Source organism: Phocoena sinus, chromosome 16, assembly GCF_008692025.1.
Source record: "Phocoena sinus isolate mPhoSin1 chromosome 16, mPhoSin1.pri, whole genome shotgun sequence".
Taxonomy (NCBI): domain Eukaryota; kingdom Metazoa; phylum Chordata; class Mammalia; order Artiodactyla; family Phocoenidae; genus Phocoena; species Phocoena sinus.
Window position 1 is genome coordinate 58,090,350 of NC_045778.1, and position 6,856 is coordinate 58,097,205.

Below are 6,856 nucleotides of genomic sequence, written 5' to 3' on the forward strand. Positions count from 1 at the left end.
AACAATGATGGATCAGATCCTCCTACTTACCTTCCTCCCTCTGTCCAGCACCCTCCAGGTCAGCTCTCCCCCAGCACTGGGGTTGGGAAGGGTGCACAAGAACTTGCCCTCTCCTAGGGACCACCAGATGTCTCCTTGGTCCAAAGTGGCCAGGTTGTGACAGGGAGGCAGGCTGATGTTGCCCCCATACACACACATGTCACCATCACCACCCAGGCTGGGCCCTGAGCCACACACTCATCTGAGGGGCTGACAAGCACAGAAAACCTCACAAGTGTTGGGTGTATGTGTGGGTAGCCCTAACTCCAGGCTCCCCTGTGCATCAACCAGGGTCTCTGGCAAGTTCTCCACTCCCATATACTTGTACCCACTCAGACCATAGGCCCAGGTCCAAATCTGAACGTGGTGGCTGTTCAATGACAGTGTTCAGTAAATGAACATGTCAGTCGGTAAGGGGAGATCTGCTCTGAGAGGGTGAGGCTCAGAGCTCCTCATTGGAGGCCCTGGGCTGGCTGGAGTCCATGGTGAGCAGAGGGGCTAGGATGGTCAGTGAAGGCCCAGGATCCTCCAGGAAGCCTTATGGGGTAAGATCCTAATCTGGGTTAAAACCCCAATTTGGCACCTACTGACTGTATGACACTGGGTGAGTTTCCTAACCTAAGTCTCAGTTTCCTCATTTGTAAAACAGATATGAAAGCGGTACCCTACCTTCTGTGATGGCTGCAGGTTCATGGAGACACTGCATGTAAAGCGAAGAGTCCGGGATAAGGTGGTGGCAGCGGCAGGGAAAGGTGGTGGCTGAGCAGCTGTGGGGAACCCATCTCTACTGGGGCTGGCTAATGGCACCCGGAGCTGGGAGGTAGCCTCCATCCTGGTTTGAGGAAGGCCTTACCCACTCCAGGCGTTGTTGGGCACAATGGTGGGGGTGGCAGGGATGTGACAAGGCTGGTGTAAGATTAGGTGCACAGCAGTTGCACAGGGCATCTTCACTGATAGGAATTGGCTGACCTCCTTTCAGAGGTGTGGGGGATCTTCCCCGGTGTGGTCAGGGTCTGGTCAGAGCAGGGTCCTGGCCTGATAGTACGGGAGGGGCTGAGAGGGACAGCCTGGAGGCCCAGCAGGGGAGCTTAGCCTGTACCTTATCTTTAAGGGGACTGGGCTTCAGGAAAGTGGGGAGGGGAGAAAGCTGGGGTGGGACCTCTATCCCTTCTATCTTTCAGCTCTAAAATTCTATGACCCCCCCCTCCATGGGGCCCTATTGTCTCCCACAGAGTTTCCTCACTCCCAGGGGTCGCCCCTCTGCATTCCTTCTTCCCCAGTGATGCTCTTCACCCTGCAGGGCCTACCCTCCTCAGTGTGACTCCAAGGCCCAGGCTGAAAGGATGAGCTGTACCTAGCGGTAAGTATGCGCAACATTACATATGTATATTGGAGAGTAAATAACCCCAAAAAGCGCCTTGTAAATAGACTCCAAGTTTATCCTTTATTAATGAGGCACTGAGTGCCCCGCTGTTTTAGAGCAGCGAGACTTTCATAATATCAAAACCTAAATTACACTTGCGTCTCTCATCCCAGGGACAAACATCTTTCGGCTTCGTTTTCAGAGTGAGTAAGCAGGGATTCCTCCCTGCCTGCCTGCCTGGGATTTTTGTTTGTTTGTTTTTTAAATAATTTTTTTAATTTTTTGTTGTTTTTTGTTTTTAGATGTTGGGGATAGGAGTTTATTTATTTTTGCTGTGTTGGGTCTTCGTTTCTGTGCGAGGGCTTTCTCTAGTTGTGGCTAGTAGGGGCCACTCTTCATCGTGATGCGCAGGCCCTCTCACTATCGCGGCCTCTCTTGTTGCAGAGCACAGGCTCCAGACGTGCAGGGTCAGTAGTTGTGGCTCACGGGCCTAGTTGCTCCACGGCATGTGGGATCCTCCCAGACCAGGGCTCAAACCTGTGTCCCCTGCACTAGCAGGCAGATTCTCAACCACTGCGCCACCAGGGAAGCCCCAGCCTGGGATTTGTTGGCACCTTTCTTTTACTGGAGGGAGGGAGAGAGGATGTACATACACGTGCATACACACACACACACACACACACACACACACACACACACACCCCGAGTTCCCTTAGCTTCGTGTCTAAGGCCTCAGGTCCCAGTGTGTGAGGGCCGCCTGGGATGCTTGCCTTCATTCCAGGTACAGAGTTTACAGGATCAAGGGGTCACCCCAGGCCCTGGGGTGTGGAAGTGGGGATGTGTCACTGGACCTTTACAAGCTCTGTGACCAAGCTATTCCCTATCTCTTAGCTTCAGTTTCCCTGTCTGCGAATGGGGATAACAATAGCTTCCTCCTAGGATTTTTGTGAGGACTCAGTTAATGGGTCAGAAGGGGGATTTGGTGTATAGCAAGTCCTTGGTAAATGTGAGCTGTGATGGTGATGATGATGAAGATGGTTAGTCCCCTCTTTGGAATGGGACACCAGTGTCTTCAGTTCCTGGAACACACCACATGTGGGGTCACAGAGTTCCAGCCTCATCTTGGCACCAAGGTCCTGCACTGACCATGGCCCATCTCACCCTTAGCACGTGCAAGACCTGACCTTCCAGAGGCCCCCAACCGTGAGCTGAGCCAGGGCAAGGAGCCTGGACCCTCTTGGCCCCCCTGATTCCCCAAGTCCAAGGCTCTTCTCAGACCCCTTGGGGATTGTGCCTACCCTACCCCAGTCCTAGACCAAATGGATTAGCTCGGCAGGTGGGCAGGCGGGTGCTGTGTGGGCAGGATTTACAGCCTGGCTGGCCAAGCTCCTGGTGCTCCGGTGGGCGTCATGTCGAATCTGTCCCATTATATGGACAGTTGAGTTTAATAGTCATTGTGTGCTTGCTCAGAGCCCAGCAAACATCGCGGGGCGACACCCCCTTCATGCGAGCCACCCGCTCCCCACCCACACAGCCCATCCATACAGTAAATTAAAAATATGAATCACTTCTCCCCACTGCCTCCCCAAACGCTCATCTTGTCAGCCTCTATGTTGCCTTCATTTGTATTACCTTAATTTAATGTTAATTATGGTCTTCATTTACAAGGAACAAGTGGGCCCTGCTCTGCCAGGGGACCTTCCCCCCACCCCCTCCCCCTCAGCCCACGAGGGAGAGGCTGGGGGAGAAGGGGAATTTGGGGGGGGGCTACAAAGGAGTAAGGAAGGGAGTTGGGAGAGGGCAGGAGATGAGATCTGAGCCATCAGTGGCTGATGGACAGTCAGAAAGGGACTAGGAAGACACCCCCCACACCCTGTCATCAATCATTTATTCATTCAACAGTTACTTATTGAGCACCTAATAAGTTGCAGATAACCAGGAAACAGAGAGATTGGGCAGGGAGTCTTCCACCCTAATAAGGGCTAATGGAGTACCCTCGGAGTCCCCTCTGCCATCCTGAAGTGAATGTGCTAGAAAGCAGCATCAGGAAGACAAGTCATCCATGCCCCAGGTGGGCTGGTACCTGACTCAGCCCAAAGGGCACAGGACATGGACAAGAGATCTTCTCTTCCTTCCAAGCTCCCCTTGGCTATTAGTGCCATCCCTACTCCAAACTGCTTCATACTCTTTCCAGGCCGGAAGTTCTTTCTGAAGTCTTTCCTGAGTCCCTTTTGCTGCAGATCATCCTAGGCCCAGAGCCAGAGTGGGGTCAGGAGTGGAAGGGTGACTCCCAGGCTGCACTGTCTCTGGAGGGTTGGGAGGAAGGCATTGTGTGGATCACCACTCATCACACCACCACTCACCACCTCCACCACCCAGCCCTCCTGACTGGCTCAAAGTCCTGTGTCTTTGAGAGGCCTGGGAGGCCTGCGTGTGACCGTTTTGGCTGTCCCTGTGCTGCCACATTCTGCCAATGGGACACACAGTCACATGTAGGCCTGTAGAGCCTGTGGGGGGGCTCAATAAATGTTGGTGGCTCACATCACACGTGTGCACACAGGGAGCTGGCAGAGGGCCACCTGCACTCAAGCTGCCATTAACCACGAACACCAGCCCCTCCCCCCAGCACACGTCTCCTCAACTGGGGAAGGGGATCTCCAGCTGGGAATATCTGCTTGACAGATGAGGCTGTTCTGAGTGTGTGTCTGCATGTGTGTCCGTCACCAGGGAGCCTTGATCCACACACAGGGACGTGTGTCTCCCCAATTCCGGTGTGCCCCCTCAGGTTCCGTGTGCCTGTGTGTATGTGCAGGAGCATGTGTCCAGCAGGCCCACGTGCGTGTGTGCGCACCTGTGCTCATGCACGCGAGGCCGCCCCCCCCCCCACCATCCCCGCCTGTCAGCGGCGCTGGTGACATTGGCGCAGAGGAAAGTGATGACAAATGCCCGTTATCAGCGAACGAGGCCGATGACAAATGGGCGGGCGCCCGAGCAGCCCCATTACGCTGTAATAACAGAAGATGGATGGTCTAGCGCCCCCCACCCCCACCCCTACCCGCCTTCGCCGGTAACGGGAGCCCATACGGCTCCGCCTTCCCGGGAGGGAGCCGAGCCGCTTGCTGGGCCGCCAATCACGGCAGGGCCCAGGCCGCGGAGCCAGGAGCCCACGCGGCTGCCCGCGGCGGAGGAACAAAGCGACGCGCTCGGGTGGGAGCGGGCGGCGCCCAGGGCATCCGGCCCGCCCGCGGCCAGGACACGCAGCTGTGCACACAAATGGCCTGCACACGCGCCAGCCGCCTGCATCCTTGCACGGTGCTCCTGCAGCTCCTGTCCAGGCACAACCCCCACGTCACGGGAGCACGGACACATGCTTTCCTGCCGTGCGTGGGCATACCATGTGCAGCCCAGATCCGGGTACACACCCACCAGCATAAAACCATGCACACACAGCCATGCAGACCCGTGCACCTGCGATTCATGCACGCGACTACAGAAACCACTTAGGTCTGTGAACACGTATGCTGTCAACATGCCTGCACATGGATGGATATGGGAATATGCACACACTTAAGTAGAAATGCTTATGCATGGACACAAACCCTTACACTCAGTTCTGTGCACACAATTCAGGGCCTCCAAACATGACCACACCCACACGCCAAAGATGCTCACAGCTGCATCAACAAATGTTAACTGAGCCCCCTACCACGTGTCAGCTAGGTGCTGTGGAGTTACAGTGATGACTATGGCACCATCCCTGGCTTCTAGAATTTTAAGTCTACTAGACGGGGCAAACGGCTGTGAGTGAAGGCAGAAGATTATTTGTGTTTTGACCCAAGTATATAGTATGTGATGTGAGATTTCCAACTGGAAAATCAGAAAAGTCTTCCTGGAGGAGGTGACTAAAGGAAGAGTAAATTTTCAAAAGGAACTGAATTTTGAAAAAAAAAAAAAGTGTGGAAATGTGAAAGTGTAGGGAGTGCTTGGGGCCAGGATACCTAAGGGGCCAATAGTCGAGGCAAATAGTGTGGGGTGAGTGCGGTAGGAGTGAAACTTCCCAGATAGACTGGGGCCAAGAGGCTGGAGCTGGGAAGAGGCTGGGGCAGGTCCAAATGAGAGACCAAGGAGCTAGTTCCTGACATAGAAAAGGAGAGGACTAGGTGTGTGACCTGGGCGGTCCCATGGGGGTGTGCGTTTAGAAGAGCCCTGTGCTTGGTTTAATGCTGTCTTGAAATTCTTTATAAATTTATAATAAAGAGCCTGCATTTTCATTTGGCACTGAGCCCTGAAAATTATATAGCCAGTCCTGGAGCTAGGGATCTCTCAGGTTGGTCGAGTAAGACAGATTGGGGGAAGAAGACGGTGAGTTTTGGGGGGCCAGAGAGTATATGAGAGTCTGAATATGGAGCGAGGAGTTGAGATGATGGGTAGTGTTTCCTTCTCTGGAGTGGGAGTTTGTGCCTTGCTTATGCCTCTACCCATGGTCTTTTCTACTCCACAGAGAGTCCACACACTGCCACATGCCATAGAGGTTCCTCCTAAAACATGTCTATGTACCCCCTTGCTGGAATATAAGCTCTCCAGTGTTGCCCCCATATCCTCAGGGCATGGAAAATGGTTGCCACGCAATACCCGTTTGTTGAAGGAAAAAGTGAAGGTATGCATGAATGAGCACATGCGAGTCCACATATGTACACACACTGGGCACCATGGGAGGGGTACGTGAAAGTACGAATATGGTGCCGCTACCCCATTGCCACTTCAGGGGTTGTTCTGTCACCCTGTGTCTACTTTAGGGAAAAACTGTCCTTGTCCCAAGGCCCCCTCATTGGGTGTCTCCTTTGCAGACAGAGCTGGGCAGGAGTTAACAGTGAGCCCAGGACCCTGGGGTGATGGACAGGGAGGGGCTGTGGTTTGGAGCCAGAGGATCTGAATTCAAGCCTCAGCTCCTCCCTTGGCTGACTGCTCCTCTCTCTGAGCTTTAACTCTTCATCTGCAAAATGGGACTATAAGATGGAAAAGCATTTATGCCAGCACCATGATGCTGACAGAGATAATTAGGGGAGATATATTCAATAAAGTCAGGTATTGAGAGAGCTGCTTCCTTCCCCCAAACTCTGGGTTCCCTAGGGTGTCAAAAATAGACTGGGGATCCAGAGGATGACCCAGGTGACCTCAAACAGGAGGGGAGCTGGCAGACTGGAAGAAGGATGCTTTGGTCTACTCTCAATATGAGCCAGATGATCGAGGAGCTGAGACTCAGGCCCTGCCTCCCACACACCCCTGCAGGCAGCGGCACATATGAGGCAAGGCAAATAGGAGGTGCCCTCCATGGCTAAAGTAAACACTCTGACTTTGGGTAGCTCGGGTGGGGAGAGGCAGAAGACATCTCCAGAGATACGGACCAATTGAGAGAGCCAGGTGGAGGCGGGTAAAGGTGAGTGCAGGGCACCA

The 6,856-nt window shown here is 53.8% G+C and overlaps 1 long non-coding RNA gene across 1 annotated transcript; it reads left to right on the plus strand.

The window, feature by feature from the left end:
• The first annotated feature begins 1,286 nt into the window (after positions 1-1,286).
• On the plus strand, positions 1,287-6,637 carry LOC116741725. Its single transcript, XR_004346254.1, has 3 exons — positions 1,287-1,399; positions 5,904-6,059; positions 6,533-6,637. It is a non-coding gene; the product is annotated as an uncharacterized LOC116741725 (long non-coding RNA).
• The last annotated feature ends 219 nt before the right edge of the window (positions 6,638-6,856 follow it).